The sequence below is a fragment of the Anomaloglossus baeobatrachus genome, chromosome 1 (assembly GCF_048569485.1).
Source record: "Anomaloglossus baeobatrachus isolate aAnoBae1 chromosome 1, aAnoBae1.hap1, whole genome shotgun sequence".
NCBI classification, from domain to species: domain Eukaryota; kingdom Metazoa; phylum Chordata; class Amphibia; order Anura; family Aromobatidae; genus Anomaloglossus; species Anomaloglossus baeobatrachus.
Genome location: NC_134353.1, coordinates 963,709,325 through 963,736,872, shown reverse-complemented (window position 1 = coordinate 963,736,872; position 27,548 = coordinate 963,709,325). Strand labels below are relative to the sequence as shown.

At 55.9% G+C, this 27,548-nt stretch overlaps 1 protein-coding gene across 3 annotated transcripts in view; it reads right to left on the bottom strand.

Annotated features, from left to right (window-relative positions):
* CNTFR (ciliary neurotrophic factor receptor) overlaps positions 1-27,548 on the bottom strand; it is a 624,317-nt gene that overhangs the window by 433,869 nt on the left and 162,900 nt on the right. For all 3 annotated transcript variants that reach the window (XM_075330032.1, XM_075330023.1, XM_075330008.1), the window contains exon 2: positions 17,599-17,668. The gene's annotated coding sequence lies outside the window, so the exon portion shown is untranslated. The remainder of the gene's footprint in view (positions 1-17,598; positions 17,669-27,548) is intronic.

The following is a 27,548-nucleotide window of genomic DNA, read 5'->3' as shown; positions in this document are numbered from 1 at the left end:
AGCGCCCGGTGGGGAGCGTCAGGGAGGAGCGCCCGGTGGTGAGCGTCAGGGAGGAGCGCCCGGTGGGGAGCGTCAGGGAGGAGCGCCCGGTGGGGAGCGTCAGGGAGGAGTGCCCGGTGGGGAGCGTCAGGGGTGACCGCTAGGGAGGAGTGCCAGGTGGGGAGCATCATGAGGGAGCACCAGGGGAGAGCGCCAGGGGGGCGCAAGGGAGGAGTGCCATGAAGGAGCACCAGGGGAGGGGGAACGCCAGAGGAGAGCACCAGGGGTTAGCACCAAGGTGGAGTGTGAGGAGGGAGCGCCATGGAGACGCGCCAGGGAGGAGCACCAGGGGGAAACACTTTGCAGGAGCGCCAGGGAGGAGCACCAGGGGTGAGCGTCAAGGAGGAGCGCCAGGGAGTAGCACCAGGGGCAACCGCTAGGGGGAGCGAAAGGGGGGTACGCCACTGTGGAGCGCCAGGGAGGTGCGCTACGGTGAAGAAGCATGGAGAAGCATCAGGGAGGAGCGCCGGGGGGAGCGGGAAACCTGTTTAAGGAGTACATGGCAGATAATGAGCCGCCGGTCATTGCTAATTCTCTCCATCCGCCGCGTCACCCCCCACCATTATTACCCACAATCTTACAGCTGCTGTGCCAGTAGGGACGGGTCCACACCTCGGCCGCTCCCTACGTGAGCCCTTATCTCTACAGACGCTCGTGGACAGTCGTGGGAGCGGTTGTTGCCGTTCATTCTCGCTGTACGATCCTGCGTGACATAAAAGAAGATAATATGGCAGCAAATACCCGTAATGTAAAGCGACGGCCGCGGTCTGGAGGGTGAGACGGCTCCATGTCTCAGACCTGTAACCAGCTGTGTGAGCCGCCGCGCCATCAGAAAGTGACGGTAACGCGGCCTGACAGCTCCGCGCACAAGACAAACAAATGGAAGGGTTCACCGCCACAGAAGAGCCCGCATCAAAGAGAGCAATCCAAAACAGATCTCCCCGAAAATGAGACCCCGGAGGAGCTGCCGGGAAGAGGGGTCTGCGCCAAACCCACCGATGCAGGGGGAAGCTGGGGGAACGGGAAGAGAGAGGGACGGGAAGAGGGGTCTGCGCCAAACCCACCGATACAGGGGAGAGATGGAGGAACGGGGGGAGATGGAGGGACGGGAAGAGGGGTCTGCTCCAAACCCACCGATGCAGGGGAGAGATGGAGGAACGGGGGGAGATGGAGGGACGGGAAGAGGGGTCTGCTCCAAACCCACCGATGCAGGGGAGAGATGGAGGAACGGGGAGAGATGGAGGGACGGAAAGAGGGGTCTGCGCCAAACCCACCGATACAGGGGGAAGCTGGAGCAATGGGGAGAGATAGAGGGATAGAAAGAGAGAGAAAGAGACAAAGAAGGATGGAAAGATAGAAAGAGGGAGATAGATAATATATAGATGGATAGATAGATAGATACATGGATAAATAGATAGAGGGATAGATAGATGGATGGATGGATGGATGGATGGATGGATAGATGGATGGATGGATGGATAGATGGATGGATGGATGGATGGATGGATGGATGGATAGATGGATGGATGGATAGATGGATGGATGGAGGGATAGATGGATGGATGGATGGATGGATGGATGGATGGATGGATAGATGGATGGATGGATGGATGGATGGATGGATGGATGGATGGATAGATGGATGGATGGATGGATATATGGATGGATGGATGGATGGATGGATGGATAGATGGATGGATGGATGGATGGATGGATGGATAGATGGATGGATGGATGGACATAACAGTCTGGAGCTCCCATTTCGGATCATACATTCCCAGGATTCAGTATTGGACTGTAATAAGCTGATTGATGGTGGTGTTAGGAGAGTGGGGGGAGGGGGGGGGGGGAGTCCCAGGAGGGGGGGAAGGGGGGGGAGGTGGGGGGTCCCGTGTGAGTTCACCTCATGTGCGGACGTCGTCTTATTACAGAACAGGAAATTATCTCAGTGAGAAAAACAAAAGAGACACAATTTAATAATTGATTAAAATGTAATCCAGGGATCAGGAGAGACTACAAGTGTCAGCAGCAGAAGAAGCAAACCCGAACCCGCAGCCTCCCCCACTGTCCAGCCCTCCAGGACCCCCGCAGTCTCCCCACTGCCTAGCCCTCCAGGACCCCCGCAGTCTCCCCACTGCCTAGCCCTCCAGGATCCCCGCAGTCTCCCCACTGCCCAGCCCTCCAGGACCCCTGCAGTCTCCCCACTGCCTAGCCCTCCAGGACCCCCGCAGTCTCCCCACTGCCTAGCCCTCCAGGATCCCCGCAGTCTCCCCACTGCCCAGCCCTCCAGGACCCCTGCAGCCTCCCCACTGCCTAGCCCTCCACCAGGACCCCCCGCAGTCTCCCCACTGCCTAGCCCTCCAGGACCCCCGCAGTCTCCCCACTGCCTAGCCCTCCAGGACCCCCGCAGTCTCCCCACTGCACAGCCCTCCAAGCCCCCCGCAGTCTCCCCACCACTGCCTAGCCCTCCAGGATCCCCGCAGTCTCCCCACTGCCCAGCCCTCCAGGACCCCTGCAGCCTCCCCACTGCCTAGCCCTCCACCAGGACCCCCGCAGTCTCCCCACTGCCTAGCCCTCCAGGACCCCCGCAGTCTCCCCACTGCCTAGCCCTCCAGGACCCCCGCAGTCTCCCCACTGCACAGCCCTCCAAGCCCCCCGCAGTCTCCCCACTGCCCAGCCCTCCAGGACCCCCGCAGTCTCCCCACTGCCTAGCCCTCCAGGATCCCCGCAGTCTCCCCACTGCACAGCCCTCCAGGCCCCCTGCAGTCTCCCCACTGCCCAGCCCTTCAGGACCCCCGCAGTCTCCCCACTGCCTAGCCCTCCAGGACCCCCGCAGTCTCCCCACTGCACAGCCCTCCAGGACCCCCGCAGTCTCCCCACTGCCTAGCCCTCCAGGACCCCTGCAGTCTCCCCAATGCACAGCCCTCCAGGCCCCCCGCAGTCTCCCCACTGCCCAGCCCTCCAGGACCCCTGCAGCCTCCCCACTGCCTAGCCCTCCACCAGGACCCCCGCCGTCTCCCAACTGCCTAGCCCTCCAGGACCCCTGCAGTCTCCCCACTGCCTAGCCCTCCAGGACCCCCGCAGTCTCCCCACTGCACAGCCCTCCAAGCCCCCCGCAGTCTCCCCACTGCCCAGCCCTCCAGGACCCCCGCAGTCTCCCCACTGCCTAGCCCTCCAGGACCCCCGCAGTCTCCCCACTGCACAGCCCTCCAGGACCCCTGCAGTCTCCCCACTGCCTAGCCCTCCAGGACCCCCGCAGTCTCCCCACTGCCTAGCCCTCCAGGATCCCCGCAGTCTCCCCACTGCCCAGCCCTCCAGGACCCCTGCAGCCTCCCCACTGCCTAGCCCTCCACCAGGACCCCCGCAGTCTCCCCACTGCCTAGCCCTCCAGGACCCCCGCAGTCTCCCCACTGCCTAGCCCTCCAGGACCCCCGCAGTCTCCCCACTGCACAGCCCTCCAAGCCCCCCGCAGTCTCCCCACTGCCCAGCCCTCCAGGACCCCCGCAGTCTCCCCACTGCCTAGCCCTCCAGGACCCCCGCAGTCTCCCCACTGCCTAGCCCTCCAGGATCCCCGCAGTCTCCCCACTGCCCAGCCCTCCAGGACCCCTGCAGCCTCCCCACTGCCTAGCCCTCCACCAGGACCCCCGCAGTCTCCCCACTGCCTAGCCCTCCAGGACCCCCGCAGTCTCCCCACTGCCTAGCCCTCCAGGACCCCCGCAGTCTCCCCACTGCACAGCCCTCCAAGCCCCCCGCAGTCTCCCCACTGCCCAGCCCTCCAGGACCCCCGCAGTCTCCCCACTGCCTAGCCCTCCAGGACCCCCGCAGTCTCCCCACTGCCTAGCCCTCCAGGATCCCCGCAGTCTCCCCACTGCCCAGCCCTCCAGGACCCCTGCAGCCTCCCCACTGCCTAGCCCTCCACCAGGACCCCCGCAGTCTCCCCACTGCCTAGCCCTCCAGGACCCCCGCAGTCTCCCCACTGCCTAGCCCTCCAGGACCCCCGCAGTCTCCCCACTGCACAGCCCTCCAAGCCCCCCGCAGTCTCCCCACTGCCCAGCCCTCCAGGACCCCCGCAGTCTCCCCACTGCCTAGCCCTCCAGGATCCCCGCAGTCTCCCCACTGCACAGCCCTCCAGGCCCCCTGCAGTCTCCCCCACTGCCCAGCCCTTCAGGACCCCCGCAGTCTCCCCACTGCCTAGCCCTCCAGGACCCCCGCAGTCTCCCCACTGCACAGCCCTCCAGGACCCCCGCAGTCTCCCCACTGCCTAGCCCTCCAGGACCCCTGCAGTCTCCCCAATGCACAGCCCTCCAGGCCCCCCGCAGTCTCCCCACTGCCCAGCCCTCCAGGACCCCTGCAGCCTCCCCACTGCCTAGCCCTCCACCAGGACCCCCGCCGTCTCCCAACTGCCTAGCCCTCCAGGACCCCTGCAGTCTCCCCACTGCCTAGCCCTCCAGGACCCCCGCAGTCTCCCCACTGCACAGCCCTCCAAGCCCCCCGCAGTCTCCCCACTGCCCAGCCCTCCAGGACCCCCGCAGTCTCCCCACTGCCTAGCCCTCCAGGACCCCCGCAGTCTCCCCACTGCACAGCCCTCCAGGACCCCTGCTGTCTCCCCACTGCCCAGCCCTTCAGGACCCCCGCAGTCTCCCCACTGCCCAGCCCTCCAGGACCACGCAACCTCCCCCACTGCCCAGCCCTACAGGACCCCCACAGCCTTCCCCACTGCCCAACCCTACAGGACCCCCACAGTCTCCCCACTGCCCAGCCCTCCAGGACCCCGCCCTCCCACAGCCGCACCCACCCCCCACCCCTACACCCCCCCCACACCCCCCACCCCACCCAACAACCCCCGCCACACCCCCACCCCCCTCCAGGACCCCGCAACCTTCCCCACTGCCCAGCCCTCAAGGACCCCTGCAGCCTCCCCCACTGCCCAGCCCTCCAGGACCCCCCCAGTCTCCCCACTGCCCAGCCATCCAGGACCCCACAACCTCCCCCACTGCCCAGCCCTCCAGGACCCCCACAGCCTCCCCCACTGCCCAGCCCTACCCACTGCGCCCAGCCCCCTCCAGGACCCTGCAAACCTCCCCCCCTGCCAGCTCTACAGGACCCACCACGAACCTCCCCCACTGCCAGCCCTACAGGACCCCCGCAGGTCTCCCCACTGCCCAGCCCTCCAGGACCCCCCCAGTCTCCCCACTGGCCCAGCCCTCCAGGACCCCGCAACCTCTCCCACTGCCCAGCCCTCCAGGAGCCTCCGTAACCTCTCCCTACTGCCCAGCCCTCCAGGACCCCTGTAACCTCCTTCCACTGCCCAGCCTTCCAGGACCCCCCCACAGCCCCCCCACTGCCCAGTCCCTACAGGACACCTGCAGCCTACGGCTCACGGAGGAGGGGGGCGGGAGGGGGGGCGGTCGAGGGGGGGCTGAACTCCGCTCTGGCTCGCAGCCCTACTCTCCCTGGAGCCGTAGGCGAGTTGGCGGGGGGGTAGCGCGCGGCAGCTCGCCCCACTGCCCCACCCTCCAGGGCCCCCGCAGCCTCCCCCACTGCCCCAGCGCTCGTCCAGACACCACAGGCTCCCCACTTGCCCAGCCTCCAGGATCCCGCAGCCTCCCCCACTGGCCAGCCCTCTAAGACCCTGCAACCTCTCCCACTGCCCAGCCCTCCAGACCTCCGTAACCTCCCCTACTGCCCAGGCCCTCCAGGACCTAGCGTAACCTCCCCCTACTGCCCAGCCCTCCAGGACCCTGTAACCTCCTTCCACTGCCCAGCCCTCCAGGACCCCTGTAAACTCCTTCCACTGCCCAGCCCTCCAGGACCCCCGTAACCTCCCCCTACTGCCGCAGCCCTCCCAGAGCCCCTGCTAGCCTCCCCCACTGCCCAGCCCTCCAGGACCCCCGCAGTCTCCCCACTGCCCAGCCTCCAGGACCCCGACAACCTGCCCCCAGCTGCCCAGCCCTCAAGGACCCCCACAGCCTCCCCCACTGCCCAGCCCTACAGGACCTCCGCAGTCTCCCCACTGCCCAGCCCTCCAGGACCCACACAGTCTCCCCACTGCCCAGCCCTCCAGGACCCGCCGCAACCTCCCCCACTGCCTAGCCCTCCAGGACCCCTGCAGCCTCCCCCACTGCCCACGCCTCCAGGGACCCCCGCAGTCTCCCCACTGTCCAGCCCTCCAGGACCCTGCAAGCCTCGCCCCACTGCCCAGCTCTACAGGACCCCCACAGCCTCCCCACTGCCCAGCCCTACAGGACCCCCCCAGTCTCCCCACTGCCCAGCCCTCCAGGACCCCCCAGTCTCCCCACTGCCCAGCCCTCCAGGACCCCGCAACCTCCCCCACTGCTCAGCCCTCCAGGACCTCTGTAACCTCTCCCTACTGCCCAGCCCTTCAGGACCCCTGTAACCTCCTTCCAGCTGCCCAGCCCTCAAGGACCCCTGTAACCTCCTTCCACTGCCCACTGCCCTCCAGATCCCCTGTAACCTCACTGCCACGTCCCATGCCCTCCAGGACCCCCACAGCCCCCCCACTGCCCAGCCCTACAGGACACTGCAGCCTCCCCCACTGCCCCACCCTCCAGGGCCGCCCGCAGCCTCCCCCACTGCCCAGCTCTCCAGGACACCCGCAGGCTCCCCACTGCCCAGCCCTCCAGATCCCCCAGAGCTCCCGACAGCTCCCCCACTGCCCAGCCCTCTAAGACCCCCCAACCTCCCCCACTGCCCAGCCCTCCAGGACCTCCGTAACCTCCCCCTACTGCCCAGCCCTCCAGGACCTCCGTAACCTTCCCCTACTGCCCAGCCCTCCAGGACCCCTGTAAGCCTCCTTCCACTGCCCAGCCCTCCAGGACCCCTGTAACCTCCTTCCACTGCCCAGCCCTCTCCAGGACCCCCGTAACCTCCCCCTACTGCCCAGCCCTCCAGGACCCCTGCAGCCTCCCCCACTGCCCAGCCCTCCAGGACCCCCGCAGTCTCCCCACTGCCCAGCCCTCCTGACCCCACAACCTCCCCCACTGCCCAGCCCTCCAGGACCCCCACAAGCCTCCCCCACTGCCCAGCCCTACAGGACCTCCGCAGTCTCCCCACTGCCCAGCCCTCCAGGACCCAACAAAGTCTCCCCACTGCCCAGCCCTCCAGGACCCCGCAACCTCCCCCACTGTCTAGCCCTCCAGGACCCCTGCAGCCTCCCCCACTGCCCAGCCCTCCAGGACCCGCCGCAGTCTCCCCACTGTCCAGCCCTCCAGGACCCTGCAACCTCCCCCACTGCCCAGCTCTACAGGACCCCCACAGCCTCCCCCACTGCCCAGCCTACAGGACCCCCGCAGTCTCCCCAGCAGCCAGCCCTCCAGGACCCCCCCAGTCTCCCCACTGCCCAGCCCTCCAGACCCTGCAACCTCCCCCACTGCTCAGCCCTCCAGGACCTCCGTAACCTCTCCCTACTGCCCAGCCCTTCAGACCCCTGTAACCTCCTTCCACTGCCCAGCCCTCAAGGACCCCTGTACCTTCCACTGCCCAGCCCTCCAGAACCCCTGTAACCTCCTTCCACTGCCCAGCCCTCCAGGACCCCCACAGCCCCCCCACTGCTCAGCCCTACAGGACACCTGCAGCCTCTCCCACTTCCCCACCCTCCAGGGCCCCCGCAGCCTCCCCACTGCCCAGCTCTCCAGGACACCCGCAGGCTCCCCACTGCCCAGCCCTCCCCAGGATCCCCGCAGCCTCCCCCACTGCCCAGCCCTCTAAGACCCCCCAACCTCCCCCACTGCCCAGCCCTCCAGGACCTCCGTAACCTCCCCCTACTGCCCAGCCCACCAGGACCTCCGTAACCTCCCCCTACTGCCCAGCCCTCCAGGACCCCTGTAACCTCCTTCCACTGCCCAGCCCTCCAGGACCCCTGTAACCTCCTTCCACTGCCCAGCCCTCCAGGACCCCCGTAACCTCCCCCTACTGCCCAGCCCTCCAGGACCCCTGTAACCTCCTTCCACTGCCCAGCCCCCTGGGCCCCAATACCCTCCCCTCCATTGTCCAGCCCTCCGGGCCCCAATACCCTCCCCTCCACTGCCCAGCCCTCCAGGACCCCCACAGCCCCCCCCCACTGCCCAGCCCTCCAGGCCCCAATACCCTCCCTTCCACTGCCCAGCCCTCCAGGCCCCAATACCCTCCTCTTCACTGCCCAGCCCTCCAGGACCCCTGTAACCTCCTAAAACTGCCCAGCCCTCCAGGACCCCTGTAACCTCTTTCCACTGCCCAGCCCTCCAGGACCCCCGTAACCTCCTCCTACTGTCCAGCCCTCCAGGACCCCTGTAACCTCCTTCCACTGCCCAGCCCTCCAGGCCCCAATACCCTCCCTTCCACTGCCCAGCCCTCCAGGCCCCAATACCCTCCCCTCCACTGCCCAGCCCTCCAGGACCCCCACAGCCCCCCCCCCACTGCCCAGCCCTCCAGGCCCCAATACCCTCCCCCCCACTGCCCAGCCCTCCAGGCCCCAATCCCCTCCCCTCCACTGCCCAGCCCTCCAGGCCCCAATACCCTCCCCCCTACTGCCCAGCCCTCCAGGCCCCAATACCCTCCCTTCCACTGCCCAGCCCTCCGGGCCCCAATACCCTCCCCTCCACTGCCCAGCCCTCCGGGCCCCAATACCCTCCCCTCTACTGCCCAGCCCTCCAGGACCCCCACAGCCCCCCCCCACTGATCAGCCCTCCAGGCCCCAATACCCTCCCTTCCACTGCCCAGCCCTCCAGGCCCCAATACCCTCCCCTCCACTGCCCAGCCCTCCAGGACCCCTGTAACCTCCTTCCACTGCCCAGCCCTCCAGGACCCCTGTAACCTCCTTCCACTGCCCAGCCCTCCAGGACCCCTGTAACCTCCTTCCACTGCCCAGCCCTCCAGGACCCCTGTAACCTCCTTCCACTGCCCAGCCCTCCAGGACCCCTGTAACCTCTTTCCACTGCCCAACCCTCCAGGACCTCCGTAACCTCCTCCTACTGCCCAGCCCTCCAGGACCCCTGTAACCTCCTTCCACTGCCCAGCCCTCCAGGCCCCAATACCCTCCCTTCCACTGCCCAGCCCTCCAGGCCCCAATACCCTCCCCTCCACTGCCCAGCCCTCCAGGACCCCTGTAACCTCCTTCCACTGCCCAGCCCTCCAGGACCCCTGTAACCTCCTTCCACTGCCCAGCCCTCCAGGACCCCTGTAACCTCCTTCCACTGCCCAGCCCTCCAGGACCCCTGTAACCTCCTTCCACTGCCCAGCCCTCCAGGACCCCTGTAACCTCTTTCCACTGCCCAGCCCTCCAGGACCTCCGTAACCTCCTCCTACTGCCCAGCCCTCCAGGACCCCTGTAACCTCCTTCCACTGCCCAGCCCTCCAGGACCCCTGTAACCTCTTTCCACTGCCCAGCCCTCCAGGACCTCCGTAACCTCCTCCTACTGCCCAGCCCTCCAGGACCCCTGTAACCTCCTTCCACTGCCCAGCCCTCCAGGCCCCAATACCCTCCCTTCCACTGCCCAGCCCTCCAGGCCCCAATACCCTCCCCTCCACTGCCCAGCCCTCCAGGACCCCCACAGCCCCCCCACTGCCCAGCCCTCCAGGACCCCCACAGCCCCCCCCACTGCCCAGCCCTCCAGGTCCCAATACCCTCCCCTCCACTGCCCAGCCCTCCAGGCCCCAATACCCTCCCCTCCACTGCCCAGCCCTCCAGGACCCCCACAGCCCCCCCCACTGCCCAGCCCTCCAGGACCCCCACAGCCCCCCCCACTGCCCAGCCCTCCAGGCCCCAATACCCTCCCCTCCACTGCCCAGCCCTCCAGGCCCCAATACCCTCCCCTCCACTGCCCAGCCCTCCAGGACCCCGACTCTTACAAGGTCCTTGGTCAGAAGTTAAAAACATTAACATGAAGGACAAACGAATAGGTTTTACATGGATACAAGCACACTCCATGCCTGAAACACTCTGTGCTGCGGGGAACCCTACGCCGTTCACTATCTAGTCACAGAAAATCAGCAGCCTCTTCTCCTGAAATACTCTGTGCCACAGGAAGACCCTCCCCCGGTCTTTCTCATGGGATAAATGCAATGAAATACTCTGTGCTGCTGTGACACTGGCACATACAGTAACTGACAGCCCTGTGTTATGGTGCCTGCAGGTGACCCCGGTGTCCTCGCTTTGGTGACATTTGCTGGATAAATTGTATCATATTTCTGGCATCTACACTCATGCTAGCAGTCCCATGTAAGGAGACTCCCGGGGATCTATATGGCGGCTGATGGTGACAGACCCCCTGTATCCGCACAGGCCGCTCAGGTTTCCCTCCCTCGCCCCTCTTAGCCCGGTCCCGGATGTCTCCGGTTGAGCTCCTGGCCTTCCGTCCTGTCTGGAACGGTTTAATGTACCGGTAATTAGGCGGATGATAAATAGTGCGCAGCGAGCCGAGCGCCAGCTCTCCTGCCGATACTGCTGATAATCTGGTTAGGCGTAAAAGCCCATTTATTCCTCTTTCCACCCTCCGTCCCCCCGAACACTCTGCTCAGTGACTCCTTGTAGTGTCTTTCAGACACAATTAGTGGGGGGAGGTGGCGAATCTGGGGCCACAGAGAGTCATCGCCCCGGTGGACACCACCACTGCCACAGGTGAATCATTGTGCTCCATAGAGGATTGTACGCAACACGGCGCAACGTGGCGCCTGAGAGGTCACAGCACACGGGTGTTATCTACAAGGTATATGCACACGGGTAAGATGCTGTATATCAAGGAGCAGGGATACATAATCATCTCCAGCAGCCCCATGTAAATGATCAGACATCTCCAGTCACTAAATCATTTCTTAGCTTAATAGAAATCGAGGAGGGACAGGAGGGAGATGAGGCTGCAGGTTTGTCTGCTCATCTGTATGATGTGAGAGGAAGAAAATAGTGACCTGTGCAGCAGCTGGTGGAGGTGAGGACGCTGGCCACACATCACTCTTACTTTCTCTCCTGCTTTAATGCCTTCTCTCTCCTCTTCTCCTCTCTCCTGCTTTCTTACTCATTCTCCTCTCTCTTGCTCTCTCCTGCTTTCTTACTCATTCTCCTCTCTCTTGCTCTCCTGCTTTCTTACTCATTCTCCTCTCTCTTGCTCTCTCCTGCTTTCTTACTCCTTCTCCTCTCTCTTGCTCTCTCCTGCTTTCTTACTCATTCTCCTCTCTCTTGCTCTCTCCTGCTTTCTTACTCATTCTCCTCTCTCTTGCTCTCTCCTGCTTTCTTACTCATTCTCCTCTCTCTTGCTCTCTCCTGCTTTCTTACTCATTCTCCTCTCGCTCTCTCCTGCTTTCTTACTCCTTCTCCTCTCTTGCTCTCTCCTGCTTTCTTACTCATTCTCCTCTCTCTTGCTCTCTCCTGCTTTCTTACTCATTCTCCTCTCTCTTGCTCTCTCCTGCTTTCTTACTCATTCTCCTCTCTCTTGCTCTCTCCTGCTTTCTTACTCATTCTCCTCTCTCTTGCTCTCTCCTGCTTTCTTACTCATTCTCCTCTCTCTTGTGCTCTCTCGCTCTTCTCTTGCTCTCTCCTGCTTTCTTGCTCACTCTTCTTTCTTGTGCTCTCTTGCTCTTCTCTTGAGCTCTCTCTCCTGTTTTCTTGCTCTTTTTCCTGTCTTGCTCTCTCTCGCTTCTCTCTCTCCTGCTTTCTTGTACTTTCTCCTCTCACTCGTTCCTCTCTTGCTCTCGCTCTCCTGCTTTCTTGCTCTTTCTCCTCTCTTGTGTTCTCGCTCTCTCTCACTCCTCTCTCTTGTTCGCTCTCCTGCTTTCTTGCACTTTCTCCTCTCTTGTTATCTCTCATTCCACTCTTCCTTGCTTTTTTGCTCTTTTTCCTCTCTCTTGCTCCTCTCTTGCTCTCTCTTGCTCCTCTCTTGCTCTCTCTCGCTCCTCTCTTCCTCGCTTTTTTGCTTTCTCCTCTCTTCCTCTCTCTCGCTCCTCTCTTCCTCGCTCTTTCTCCTCTCTTGTGCTCTATCACTCCTCTCTTGCTCTCTCTCACTCCTCTCTTCCTCCCTTTTTTGCTCTCTCCTTTCTTGCTCTCTCTTGCACCTCTCTCTTGCGCTCTCTCGCTCCTCTCTCTCTCCTGCTTTATTTCTCTTTCTTCTCTCTTGTGCTCTCTCGCTCCTATCTTGCTCTCTCTCACTCCTCTCTTCCTCACTTTTTTGCTCTCTCCTCTCTCTTGCTCCTCTCTCACTCTCTCTCTCCTGCTTTATTTCTCTTTCTCCTCTCTTGCTCTCTCTCATTCCTCTCTTGCTCCCTCTCTCCTGTTTCTTGCTGTCTACTCTCTCTTGCTCCTCTCTTCCTCGCTTTCTTGCTCTCTCCTCTCTTGTGCTCTCTCGCTCCTCTCTTGCTCTCTCTCACTCCTCTCTTCCTCACTTTTTTGCTCTCTCCTCTCTCTTGCTCTCTCTCGCTCCTCTCTCACTTTCCCTCCTGCTTTATTTCTCTTTCTCCTCTCTTGCTCTCTCACTCCTCTCTTGCTCTCTCTCGCTCTTCTCTTGCTCTCTCCTGTTTCTTGCTCTGTCTACTCTCTCTTGCACTCTCTTGCTCTCACTCCTCTCTTCCTCGCTTTCTTGCTCTCTCTCACTCCTCTCTTGTTCTCTCTCACTCCTCTCTTCCTCGCTTTCTTGCTCTCTCTCGCTCCTCTCTTGTTCTCTCTCACTCCTCTTCCTCGCTTTCTTGCTCTCTCTCGCGCGCCTTTCTTGTTCTCTCTCGCTCCTCTCTTCCTCGCTTTCTTGCTCTCTCGCTCCTCTTGCTCTCTCCTGCTTTCTTGCTCTTTCTACTCTCTTCTGCTCTCTCGCTCCTCTCTTGCTCTCTCTTGCTCCTCTCTTCCTTGCTTTCTTGCTCTCACTCCTCTTCCGCTTTCTCCTCTCTTGCTCTCTCTTGCTCCTCTCTTGCTCTTTCTACTCTCTCTTGTGCTCTCTCGCTCCTCTCTTGTTCTCTCTCCTGCTTTCTTGCTCTCTCGCTCCTCTCTTGTGCTCTCTCGCTCCTCTCATGTGCTCCCTCGCTCCTCTCTTGCGCTCTCTCCTGCTTTCTTGCTCTTTCTACTCTCTCGTGCTCTCGCTCCTCTCTTGCGCTCTCTCGCTCCTCTCTTGCTCTCTCTCGCTCCTTTCTTGCTCTCTCTCCTGCTTTCTTGATCTACTCTCTCTTGTGCTCTCGCTCCTCTCTTGCTCTCTCTCGCTCCTCTCTTCCTTGCGTTCTTGATCTCACTCCTCTCTTCCACTTTCTCCTTTCTTGCTCTCTTTCTCCTCTCTCTTGCTCTCTCTCCTGCTTTCTTGCTCTCTCTCCTGCTTTCTTGCTCTCTCGCTCCTCTCTTGCGCTCTCTCACTCCTTTCTTGCTCTACTCTCTTGTGCTTTCGCTCCTCTCTTGCTCTCTCTCTCGCTCCTCTCTTCCTTGCTTTCTTGATCTCACTCCTCTCTTCCACTTTCTCCTTTCTTGCACTCTTGCTCCTCTCTTGCTCTCTCTCCTGCTTTCTTGCTCTACTCTCTTGTGCTCTCACTCCTCTCTTGCTCTCTCTCCTGCTTTCTTGCTCTTTCTACTCTTTTGTGCTCTCTCGCTCCTCTCTTGCTCTCTCTCGCTCCTCTCTTCCTTGCTTTCTTGCTCTCTCGCTCCCCTCTCTCTTTCCTGCTGTCTTTATCTCGCTCCTCTCTTGTTCTCTCTCCTGCTTTCTTGCGCTATCTCGCCCCTCTCTTGCGCTCTCTCGCTCCTCTCTTGCTCTCTCTCCTGCCTTCTTGCTCTCTCTCGCTCTCTCTCCTGTTTTCTTGCTCTCTCGCTCCTCTCTTGCTCTCTCTTCCTCCTCTCTTCCTTGCTCTCTCGCTTCTCTCTTGTGCTCTCTCGCTCCTCTCTTGCTTTCTCCTTTCTTGCTCTCATTCCTCTCTTCTGCTTTCTCCTTTCTTGCTCTCTCGCTCCTCTCTTGCTCTCTCTCCTGCCTTCTTGCTCTCTCTCGCTCTCTCTCCTGTTTTCTTGCTCTCTCGCTCCTCTCTTGCTCTCTCTTCCTCCTCTCTTCCTTGCTCTCTCGCTTCTCTCTTGTGCTCTCTCGCTCCTCTCTTGCTTTCTCCTTTCTTGCTCTCATTCCTCTCTTCTGCTTTCTCCTTTCTTGCTCTCTCGCTCCTCTCTTGCTCTCTCCTGCTTTCTTGCTCTCTCTCGCTCCTCTCTTCCTTGCTTTCTCCTCTCTTGCGCTCTCGCTCCTCTCTTGCTCTCTCTCCTGCTTTCTTGCGCTCTCTCGCGCCTCTCTTGCTCTCTCTCCTGCTTTCTTGCGCTCTCTCACTCCTCTTGCTCTCTCTCCTGCTTTCTTGCTCTCTCGCTCCTCTCTTGCGCTCTCTCGCTCCTCTTTTGCTCTCTCTCGCTCCTCTCTTCCTCACTTTCTTGCTCTCTCTCGCTCTCTCTCCTGTTTTCTTGCTCTCTCTACTCTTTTGTGCTCTCTCGCTCCTCTCTTGCTCTCTCTTGCTCCTCTATTCCTTGATTTCTTGCTCTCACTCCTCTCTTTTGCTTTCTCCTCTTTGCTCTCTCGCTCCTCTCTTGCTCTCTCTCCTGCTTTCTTGCTCTCTCGCTCCTCTCTTGCTCTCTCTCCCTCCTCTCTTCCTTGCTCTCTCGCTTCTCTCTTGCGCTCTCTCGCTCCTCTCTTGCTTTCTCCTTTTTTGCTCTCACTCCTCTCTTCTGCTTTCTCCTTTCTTGCTCTCTCTCCTCTCTTGCTCTCTCGCTCCTCTCTTGCTCTCTCTCCTGCTTTCTTGCTCTCTCTTGCTCCTCTCTTCCTTGCTTTCTCCTCTCTTGCGCTCTCTCGCGCCTCTCTTGCTCTCTCTTCTGCTTTCTTGCTCTCTCTCGCTCCTCTCTTGCTCTCTCTCCTGCTTTCTTGCTCTCTCTCGCTCCTCTCTTCCTCGCTTTCTTGCCTTCTCCTCTCTTGTGCTCTCTCGCTCCTCTCTTGCACTCTCTCGCTCCTCTTTCTTGCTTTCTCCTCTCTTGCGCTCTCTCACTCCTCTCTTGCTCTCTCCTGCTTTCTTGCTCTCTCTCGCTCCTCTCTTTCTTGCTTTCTCCTCTCTTGTGCTCTCTCGCTCCTCTCTTGCTCTCTCTCCTGCTTTATTGCTCTCTCGTTCCTCTCTTGCGCTCTCTCGCTCCTCTTTTGCTCTCTCTCGCTCCTCTCTTCCTTGCTTTCTTGCTCTCTCTCCTGCTTTCTTGCTCTCTCGCTCCTCTCTTCCGCTTTCTCCTTTCTTGCTCTCTCTCCCCTCTCTTGCTCTCTCTCCTGCTTTCTTGCTCTCTCCTGCTTTCTTGCTCTCTCTCTTGTTCTCTCTCCTGCTTTCTTGCTCTCTCTCTTGTTCTCTCTCCTGCTTTCTTGCTCTCTCGCTCCTCTCTTGCTCTCTCGCTCCTCTTTTGCTCTCTCGCGCTCCTCTCTTCCTCACTTTCTTGCTCTATCTCGCTCCTCTCTCTCTTTCCTGTTTTCTTTTCCTCTCTCTCCTCCTGTCTCTTCTGATCTCTCTTATCTACTTGATGAAAATGACTTAGCACTTGCTATTTGCAGGAGGGTAATCAGGGCAGTTTGACAATCACTTGATTGTAGGTTTGCATACATATGCGTATAATATATGGGTGACGCTGATCTCGGCTGCAGGTGGAGAGCAGCGATGAGCGGAACCCCCGGAATACAGCACCAGACCCCCGTGTCTACTGTCATGTCCGCCAGTCTCAACTACACACCAGACTGCAAGATCAGTCTATTAACTGGAGAGAGCTTGGAGAACACATGAGTACTTTCTTCTATAACAGCGCCCCACTTGTCAATGGCCGTGTCAGGTATTGTAGCTGTGCTCAAATGAAGCGATTACAGCTAAAACTGCAATACCTAACACAACCTCAGAATAGGTGTGGAGCTGTTGTGGGAAGAAAGGAACCATGCTTTATTTTTATGCCACCTAGAGCATCCTTCTGTTTGAATCCCCCTATATGAGCCTGGAAAGAGGGGCTCCAGCTTTACTGGATCAATGGCTCCTCATTGCTGTGGACAGGATCTGCTACTATTGGCCACGTCCCCCTGTGAACAGCTTTTTGATGAGGCAGCTTCATAGAAGAGGGTCATCACTGAAGGGGGTCATCACTACCTAAATCATTAGTCTGTTCCCCCTAGTCCACTGTAGAGTATGAGACCTGAGATGCGATGTTCTGCGTCATCACATCGTACAGCCACGAGGCTTCTCCACCTCATCAGTATAATGGTCTGGAGGCGTCCACACCGAGGGTCCCGGGAAGGCCAGGTCCATAACAATGATGAAAAGACCTCAGACATCTTTACTGTTTACTAAATTACTTATTGATGTCTTACCGTCATCATTTAACTCAAGCGTTCCGCCAAAGTCTACACAGCAAAGGGACAGAACCAACACTGAGCAGCCAGGAGCATTCAGCCAAAGTCTACACAGCAAAGGAGCAGAAGAACCAACACTGAGCAGCCAGGAGTAGTCAGCCAAAGTCTACACAGCAAAGGAGCAAAATCAACACTGAGCAGCCAGGAGTGTTCAGCCAAAGTCTACACAGCAAAGGAGCAGAAGAACCAACACTGAGCAGCCAGGAGTAGTCAGCCAAAGTCTACACAGCAAAGGAGCAAAATCAACACTGAGCAGCCAGGAGTGTTCAGCCAAAGTCTACACAGCAAAGGAGCAGAAGAACCAACACTGAGCAGCCAGGAGTAGTCAGTCAAAGTCTACACAGCAAAGGAGCAGAACCAATACTGAGCAGCCAGGAGCATTCAGCCAAAGTCTACACAGCAAAGGAGCAAAATCAACACTGAGCAGCCAGGAGCGTTCAGCAAAAGTCTACACAGCAAAGGAGCAGAACAAAACACTGAGCAGCCAGGAGCATTCAGTCAAAGTCTACACAGCAAAGGAGCAGAAGAACCAACACTGAGCAGCCAGGAGTAGTCAGCCAAAGTCTACACAGCAAAGGAGCAGAACCAACACTGAGCAGCCAGGAGCGTTCACCCAAAGTCTACACAGCAAAGGAGCAGAACAAACACTGAGCAGCCAGGAGCGTTCAGCCAAAGTCTACACAGCAAAGGAGCAGAACCAACACTGAGCAGCCAGGAGTAGTCAGCTAAAGTCTACACAGCAAAGGAGCAGAACCAACACTGAGCTGCCAGGAGCTTTCAGCCAAAGTCTACACAGCAAAGGAGTAGAACAAACACTGAGCAGCCAGGAGTGTTCAGCCAAAGTCTACACAGCAAAGGAGCAGAACCAACGCTGAGCAGCCAGGAGTGTTCAGCCAAAGTCTACACAGTAAAGGAGCAGAACCAACGCTGAGCAGCCAGGAGTGTTCAGCCAAAGTCTACACAGCAAAGGAGCAGAACCAACGCTGAGCAGCCAGGAGTGTTCAGCCAAAGTCTACACAGTAAAGGAGCAGAACCAACGCTGAGCAGCCAGGAGCTATCGATCTATCCCTCTATCTATCAGATGATTAATAAAACAATAGAACATTCTCTCTTGTGTCTAATAACTTTGTCCCATATCATAAAAAGCAGGAAAATGTCACATTTTACCCCAAATAACTGCCGTAAAAGCCCCAATAGCGGACCCCGCTGTGCTCACCTTTATGGCCGACGCTCCAGTGATGTCATAAGTGAAGATAAATCTCGCTTTCTCTCGGGTTCCTTGTATCCTAAGGAACAAAAAAAGAGTCAGAGCTTTAGATGGTGGAGAACAGGAGGCGTCACATCCCACCATGGTCCATGGTTCTGCAGAGACTGGTACCAGAACCACAGACCCTACAGGACCAGCACACGCAGCCCCTTAGGATTGGTCAGATTCTGAGGAGGGGGGGTGAATTCACTTTAAATTATTTAAAATGATCTAAGAGGAAAAAACAAGGTCAATGATGGAGTCAGAGCGAATAATAACAATCATTGTTATTTCTATAGCACCAACATATTCCGCAGCGCTGTACAATGTACAGACAATATCAGACATTACAGAGTAACATAATTCACCAGATAACGAGAGGAGTGAGGGTCCAATCTATGAGGAAATAGGGGGGCACCAGGTGTGTAAGGAATCACAGTCACAAAGGTCGCGACCGAGCCCGTGCTGCAGGGGGTCCCAGCGCCTACATCAGCTGAAGGGTACAGTGATGTACAGACCTGTCAGCTAACGCTATTCATAACTCCAGCCAATCAGAGGCCGGCACCTGACGTCAGCGGTCCCCTGCAGTGACATCATGTGCCATGGAGCCAATGTCTGCTGTCGATCACTGCCCCAGAGGAAGGTGAACATATATACCAGGATGGGGAATGTACAGTATAAACCAAGGTGGGCTCAGGAAGGCAGGCATGTAGCTATATATTCCACGATGGGGGACATATTTACCAGGATGGGGGGCATATATACGAGGATGGGTCCAAGATGGGGGCATATTTACCAGGATAGGGGGCATATATACCAAGATGGGGGACATATATACCAGGATGGGGGACATATATACCAGGATAGGGGACATATATACCTGGATAGGGGACATATATACCAGGATAGGGGACATATATACCAGGATGGGGGACATATATACCAGGATAGGGGACATATATACCAGGATGGGGGACATATATACCAGGATGGGGGACATATATACCAGGATAGGGGACATATATACCAGGATAGGGGACATATATACCAGGATAGGGGACATATATACAAGGATGTTGTCATATATCAGGATGGGGGACATATATACCAGGATGGGGGACATATATACCAGGATGGGGGACATATATACCAGGATAGGGGACATATATATCAGGATGGGGGACATATATACCAGGATGGGGGACATATATACCAGGATGGGGGACATATATATCAGGATGGGGGACATATATACCAGGATGGGGGACATATATATCAGGATAGGGGACATATATATCAGGATGGGCGACATATATACCAGGATGGGGGACATATATACCAGGATGGGGGACATATATACCAGGATGGGGGACATATATACCAGGATAGGGGACATATATATCAGGATGGGGGACATATATACCAGGATGGGGGACATATATACCAGGATGGGGGACATATATATCAGGATGGGGGGACATATATACCAGGATGGGTGACATATATAGCATGGTGGGGAACATATATATCAGGATGGGGGACATATATATCAGGATGGGGGACATATATATACCAGGATGGGGGACATATATACCAGGATGGGGGACATATATATCAGGATGGGGGACATATATACAGGGATGGGGACATACTGTATATATCAGGATGGGGGACATATATACCAGGATAGGGGACATATATACCAGGATGGGGACATATATATCAGGATGGGGGACATATATATCAGGATGGGGGACATATATACAGGGATGGGGACATACTGTATATATCAGGATAGGGGACATATATACCAGGATGGGCTCAGTATGAGATACGGTCAGGCCAACAGTATACTAAATAGAGGTTTTCATACAAAGCTGCAGGATCCATCATCAGCCAGGATCTGTCTGCAGTTACCATGTGCTGTTGGATGCATGGAGGATGTGGAGGCAGAGGAATAGGAGGGGGCAGATTTTGAATAATATTTAGAAGGAGGGAACAGGGGACAATTCGGTTAGTGAGTTGAAGTGATCGGATTGACTAAAGAAATGTGTCTTAAGCATGCTAAAAAACATTGTGTCTTATCCTCCAGTCACCTCCAGAGCTGCAATCACTATTCTGCTGTTACATCGTCTCTTATCCTCCAGTCACCTACAGAGCTGCACTCACAATTCTGCTGTTACATCATGTTTTATCCTCCTGTCACCTCCAGAGCTGCAGTCCACTATTCTGCTGTTACATCATGTTTTATCCTCCAGTCACCTCCAGAGCTGCAGTCACTATTCTGCTCTGACATGGTGCCTTATTCTATACTCTCCTCCAGAGCTGTAATCCCTATTCTGCTGTTGCATTGTGTCTTATCCTCCAGTCACCTCCAGAGCTGCAGTCACTATTTTGCTGTTACATCATGTCTTATCCTCCGGTCACCTCCCAAGCTGCATTCACTATTCTCCAGCTACAACGTGTCTTATTATAATAATAATAATAATATTTATTCATTTATATAGTGCTATTAATTCCACAGCGCTTTACATACATTGGCAACACTGTCCCCATTGGGGCTCACAATCTAGAGTCCCTTTCTGTAGGTCTTTGGAGTGTGGGAGGAAACCGGAGAACCCGGAGGAAACCCACGCAAACACGGGGAGAACATACAAACTCCTTGCAGATGGTGTCCTTAGTGGGACTAGAACCCAAGACCCCAGCGCTGCAAGACTGCAGTGCTAACCACTGAGCCACCACAAGACTGCAGTGCTAACCACTGAGCCACCACAAGACTGCAGTGCTAACCACTGAGCCACCACAAGATTGCAGTGCTAACCACTGAGCCACTGTGCCGCCCTATCATGCAGTCACCTCCAAAGCTGCAGTCAATATTCTGCTGTTACATTGTGTCTTATCCTCCAGTAAACTCCAGAGCTGCAGTCAATATTCTGCTGTTACATCATATCTTATCCTCCAGTCACCTCCAGAGCTGCGATCACTATTCTGCTGTTACATTGTGTCTTATCCTCCAGTCACCTCCAGAGCTGCGGTCACTATTCTGCTGTTACATTGTGTCTTATCCTACAGTCACCTCCAGAGCTGCGATCACTATTCTGCTGTTACATTGTGTCTTATCCTCCAGTCACCTCCAGAGCGGTGATCATTTTTCTGCTGTTACATTGTGCCTTATCCTACAGTCACTTTCAGAGTGATTTGCACAGATTTATGGGGCCCCCATCAATCAAATCTATTACTCAAGAATTCTGGAGTAAAATTCTTTGAAAAGTCACAAAAAGTTGGTGCAACTTAAGGAACCCCCGGAGGATGATCTACCCTGAACCCCACAGAGGATGATCTGCCCTGAACCCCCGGAGGATGATCTGCCCTGAACCCCCGGAGGATGATCTGCCCTGAGCCCCCGGAGGATGATCTGCCCTGAGCCCCCGGAGGATGATCTGCCCTGAGCCCCCGGAGGATGATCTGCCCTCAGCCCCCGGAGGATGATCTGCCCTGAGCCCCCGGAGGATGATCTGCCCTGAGCCCCCGGAGGATGATCTGCCCTGAGCCCCCTGGGGATGACCTGCCCTGAGCCCCCGGAGGATGATCTGCCCTGAGCCCCTGGAGAATGATCTGCCCTGAGCCCCCGGAGAATGATCTGCCCTGAGCCCCCGGAGGATGATCTGCCCTGAACTCCCGGATGATGATCTGCCCTGAGCCCCCGGAGGATGATCTGCCCTGAGCCCCCGGAGGATGATCTGCCCTGAGCCCCCAGAGGATGATCTGCTCTGAGCCCCCGGAGGATGATCTGCCCTGAGCCCCCGGAGGATGATCTGCCCTGAGCCCCTGGAGAATGATCTGCCCTGAGCCCCCGGAGGATGATCTGCCCTGAACTCCCGGATAATGATCTGCCCTGAGCCCCCGGAGGATGATCTGCCCTGAACTCCCGGATGATGATCTGCCCTGAGCCCCCGGAGGATGATCTGCCCTGAGCCCCCGGAGGATGATCTGCCCTGAGCCCCTGGAGAATGATATGCCCTGAGCCCCCGGAGGATGATCTGCCCTGAGCCCCCGGAGGATGATCTGCCCTGAGCCCCCGGAGGATGATCTGCCCTGAGCCCCCGGAGGATGATCTGCCCTGAGCCCCCGGAGGATGATCTGCCCTGAGCCCCCGGAGGATGACCTGCCCTGAGCCCCCGGAGGATGACCTGCCCTGAGCCCCCGGGGGATGGGGTTTATATATGATGTAGATTTACCATAGTAAGGCTTGACTGAATTTTCAAAAATCATTTACAACTTTTTTATGAAAACCATGTGTAGGACACAAACCCCTGAGGAGGAACCAGAAGATCCGATCTGATGATAAACAGGGAACATCACTCAGAAATACATGTAATCTTTAAGCGGAAAAGGTGCAGTGCCAAACTGCGGAGCAGTGGATGTGAGCAGAGACGTGACACAGGACCAGGGGCATAACCAGCTACTGCCGCCCATACGGCTGCTATATGTGCTGCGGTGAGGGAACCCACCTAAGGGTGTCACCCCGATGGGTATCACAATCATAAGAGAACACCCAACCCTAAACGCACGGCACATTTCTCCCCTAAAACCAGACCTTGCCTAGTGGTATAAGCAGAACAGATGATGGGTGCGGTGGGGTCCTGATGTGGTCCTCCACAATGTGCATGCCTGCTGCAATGTCAGGATTGATAGTAGGGTGACGTGAGAACCTAAGCGCTAACATACTATAAGAGCTTTTCATTTACCCACTTATCACTCACTTAAAGTGAACGCAGCCTCTAACTTCTCAGACACTCTCACTAGGAAAGGGGACCGCAATGGGCACGTGCGCCAGCCCCAGAACCCATGGTGGTTCAGCCAAGTTCTACCCTAAAATAATGTACTTTTACTGTGCGTTTGGTCCATGAAAACCCCAGACTATTAATCAACTCCAGATTCAGACGTCCTCAGGGATTATTTTTGCATAAATGTTGGAACCAGGCGATTAGGGGCCAATTAATAGAATTTAACTGCAGAATTATACAAGAGTCGTCCGGACTAACTAGTGTAGTTATGTCCTGCAGATGGCGGGTTGTGGCTGCTGGTCTATGGTGTTGTCCTGCCGAACAGTATGGAACAGACGGCACCAAGCACAGCCTCGGGGGGCAATAAGACACCGGGATCTGGAGTCAACCGGCCTCATTACTATTCACATTTTCAGTTTTGTACATTTTGTGCTCGGATTCTCACAACATCTGGACGCAATTCTCCATTTATTAGAAAATAAACTTATATGTGAGAATCCGGCATTAATTGGAAGGCGCAGCTCCAGCCTGATCCATTAATGTGGCCGGTCCTGGGCGGCAGACGGCCCCCGCATCGGCCCCGGCAGGTGAACGCAATCCAATTATACACCATGTTTACCAATTAAGTTTACACATTGCGCAGACAGCACAAACGGGCAGAAAAATTATTTCCTAAATCATTCCTGGCACAGACGGCACCGGGCGCAATAAACAATTATTAATAACGAGAGGGAGCTTTTCCTATGTCCACCACTTTAACGCCTGATCTCCCGCCGCGCCGCCGCAGATAGCGCTCCCGGAAAATCCAATAATGAAATCCGAGCACCTGCTCCGGTGCAACAAATGGGGACCACTTATCCGGGGAATCGGAGGGTTATAGAGATACAAATCTGCGCTAACAAATTCATTTATTTACTAAGTGTAAAAAATATATCGCTCTGTGGCTGAAACATCCAGCACGGACGGCTGCCAGCCAGCGGAGAGGTTCACAGTGGACCGGCCGGGACCGGAAGCGGATGCAGAAGAAGAGGCCCTGCTGCAAGGACAGTAGTGCGTCCATCATAACGGACAAATTCCATACGCCTCGGAGGTGAAGCTGGGGCCCCTGAACGACGGCATGCGGCCCCTGAGGAGGGTATACAAGTAGTCACATCAGTTCTTTGCGGTCTTTTATAGTCTAACAAGACGTTGTGGTGGAAAATGCTCCAAATTCTCATCCTGTTGCTGCACCCCAAATTATAATTAAGAATTCATAAAAAATCAGGAGCAGCAAAAAAATAATAAATGTGATATTAACGGGCGCTGAAAGCAGAGGCTAGAAAAATATACTGAATTATGAGTTATTTCACAAGTTTCTGAGGCTGCGGCCTCCTTCATCAGGGGAATCTTTTTTGTTTCCTCATTGTAAAAAATCAAAAGGAAACAAGTGAAAATTTAAGTCTGCGGTGTTCATTGATTACATTACATATTAGATCTTGCCCTATGTGGTGTAACAGGATCCCAGAGCAAAGGATCCCAGAGCAAAGGATCCCAGAGTAGAGGGGCCCAGAGTGGGGGATACAGTCATATGAAAAAGTTTGGGCACCCCTATTAATGGTATCCTTTTTTCTTTATAACAATTTGGGTTTTTGCTATTTCAGTGTCATATATCTAATAACTGATGGACTGAGTAATATTTCTGGATTGAAATGAGGTTTATTGTACTAACAGAAAATGTGCAATCCGCATTTAAACAAAATGTGACCGGTGCAAAAGTATGGGCACCCTTATCAATTTCTTGATTTGAACCCTCCTAACTACTTTTTACTGACTTACTAAAGCACTAAATTGCTTTTGTAACCTCATTGAGCTTTGAGCTTCATAGGCAGGTGTATCCAATCATGAGAAAAGGTATTTAAGGTGGCCACTTGCAAGTTGTTCTCCTATTTGAATCTCCTATGAAGAGTGGCATCATGGGCTCCTCAAAACAACTCTCAAATAATCTGAAAACAAAGATTATTCAGCATAGTTGTTCAGGGGAAGGTACAAAAAGTTGCCTCAGATTTAAACTGTCAGTTTCCACTGTGAGGAACATAGTAAGGAAATGGAAGAACACAGGTACAGTTCTTGTTAAGCCCAGAAGTGTCAGGCCAAGAAAAATATCAGAAAGGCAGAGAAGAAGAATGGTGAGAACAGTCAAGGACAATCCACAGACCACCTCCAAAGACCTGCAGCATCATCTTGCTGCAGATGGTGTCAATGTGCATCGGTCAACAATACAGCGCACGTTGCACAAGGAGAAGCTGTATGGGAGAGTGATGCGAGAGAAGCCGTTTCTGCAATCACGCCACAAACAGAGTCGCCTGAGGTATGCAAAAGCACATTTGGACAAGCCAGTTACATTTTGGAAGAAGGTCCTGTGGACTGATGAAACAAAGATTGAGTTGTTTGGTCATACAAAAAGGCGTTATGCATGGAGGCAAAAAACACGGCATTCCAAGAAAAGCACTTGCTACCCACAGTAAAATTTGGTGGAGGTTCCATCATGCTTTGGGGCTGTGTGGCCAATGCCGGCACCGGGAATCTTGTTAAAGTTGAGGGTCGCATGGATTCAACTCAGTATCAGCAGATTCTTGACAATAATGTGCAAGAATCAGTGACGAAGTTGAAGTTACTCAGGGGATGGATATTTCAGCAATGATCCAAAACATCGCTCCAAATCTACTCAGGCATTCATGCAGAGGAACAATTACAATGTTCTGGAATGGCCATCCCAGTCCCCGGACCTGAATATCATTGAAAATCTGTGGGATGATGTGAAGCGACTGTCCATGCTCGAGACCGTCAAACTTACCTGATCTGGAATTGTTTTGTAATCAGGAATGGTCAAATCTACCTTCATCCAGGATCCAGGAACTCATTAAAAGCTACAGGAAGCGACTAGAGGCTGTGATTTCTGCAAAAGGAGGATCTACAAAATATTAATGTCACTTTTATGTTGAGGTGCCCATACTTATGCACCTGTCAAACTTTGTTTAAATGCGGATTGCACATTTTCTGTTAGTACAATAAACCTCATTTCAATCCAGAAATATTACTCAGTCCATCAGTTATTAGATATATGAAACTGAAATAGCAAAAACCCAAATTGTTATACAGAAAAAAGGTTAACATTAATAGGGGTGCCCAAACTTTTCCATATGACTGTACAAGAACAGAGGATCCCAAAAAGGAGCATCCCAGAGTGAGGGGCGCAGAGCGGAGGATCCTAGAGTAAAAGGGGCCAGAGCAGGGGATCCCAGGTCAGAGGATGCCAGAGTGGGGGATCCCAGAAGAGAGGATCTCAGAGGGGAAAATCACACAGTGGAAGGGCCCAGAGTGGAGGATCACAGTGTGGGGAGACCCAGAGTGGAGGATTACAGAGCGGAGGATTCCAGAGCGGAGGATTCCAGAGCGGAGGATTCCAGAGCGGAGAACTCCAGAGCGGAGGATTCCAGAGCGGAGGATTCCAGAGCGGAGGATTCCAGAGCGGAGGATTTCAGAGCGGAGGATTCCAGAGCGGAGGATTCCAGAGCGGAGGATTCCAGAGCGGAGGATTCCAGAGCGGAGGATTCCAGAGCGGAGGATTCCAGAGCGGAGGATTCCAGAGCGGAAGATTCCAGAGCGGAGGATTCCAGAGCGGAGGATTCCAGAGCGGAGGATTCCAGAGCGGAAGATTCCAGAGCGGAGGATTCCAGAGCGGAGGATTCCAGAGCGGAGGATTCCAGAGCGGAAGATTCCAGAGCGGAGGATTCCAGAGCGGAGGATTCCAGAGCGGAGGATTCCAGAGCAGCAGATTCTGGGACCTTCTGACACTTGTAGGAAAGTTCCATAATATTGCAAGTATCAGTAACATTGTAGCACTGTATGAGTGCAGCACAGCGCCCCCTGCCAGTGAGCAGCGGCACCACACCCGGGTCTGGCCCAGATCATCTGTCACTTAAAAGGTTAAAGCCACATCTGGATGAGAGGGAAATCCGAGCATTTGCTCCCTGCACAGATAGTGACACCCGGTAACCCTAGACCCATGTAGCCTGCGTGTAAAGAGCTTAAGTGGCTCAATAACTGCCCAGCTCATTAACTCTTACACGAATTTACACAGCCGTCCCCCTGGGATGACCTGCTCCGAGCATGGAGGATAACCCTGCGCACGGGGAGCCAATCACAGAGCGGAGAATGACACACCGCAGGTCTGCAAAATGCGGGAGAAGAGGCGAAATCCGGGAGAGGAGGCGAAATCCGGGAGAAGAGGCGAAATCCGGGAGAGGATACGAAATACGGGAGAAGAGGCGAAATCCGGGAGAGGAGGCGAAATCCGGGAGAGGAGGCGAAATCCGGGAGAGGAGGCGAAATCCAGGAGAGGAGGCGAAATCCGGGAGAAGAGGCGAAATCCGGGAGAGGAGGCGAAATCCGGGAGAGGATACGAAATACGGGAGAAGAGGCGAAATCCGGGAGAGGATACGAAATACGGGAGAAGAGGCGAAATCCGGGAGAGGAGGCGAAATCCAGGAGAAGATACGAAATACGGGAGAGGATACGAAATCCGGGAGAGGAGGCGAAATCCGGGAGAGGATACGAAATACGGGAGAGGAGGCGAAATCCGGGAGAGGATACAAAATACGGGAGAGGAGGCGAAATCCGGGAGAGGAGGCGAAATCCGGGAGAGGAGGCGAAATCCGGGAGAGGATACGAAATACGGGAGAAGAGGCGAAATCCGGGAGAGGATACGAAATACGGGAGAAGAGGCGAAATCCGGGAGAGGAGGCGAAATCCGGGAGAGGAGGCGAAATCCAGGAGAGGAGGCGAAATCCGGGAGAAGATACGAAATACGGGAGAGGATACGAAATCCGGGAGAGGAGGCGAAATCCGGGAGAGGATACGAAATACGGGAGAAGAGGCGAAATCCGGGAGAGGAGGCCAAATCCGGGAGAGGAGGCGAAATCCGGGAGAAGATACGAAATACGGGAGAGGATACGAAATCCGGGAGAGGAGGCGAAATCCGGGAGAGGATACGAAATACGGGAGAGGAGGCGAAATCCGGGAGAGGATACAAAATACGGGAGAGGAGGCGAAATCCGGGAGAGGAGGCGAAATCCGGGAGAGGAGGCGAAATCC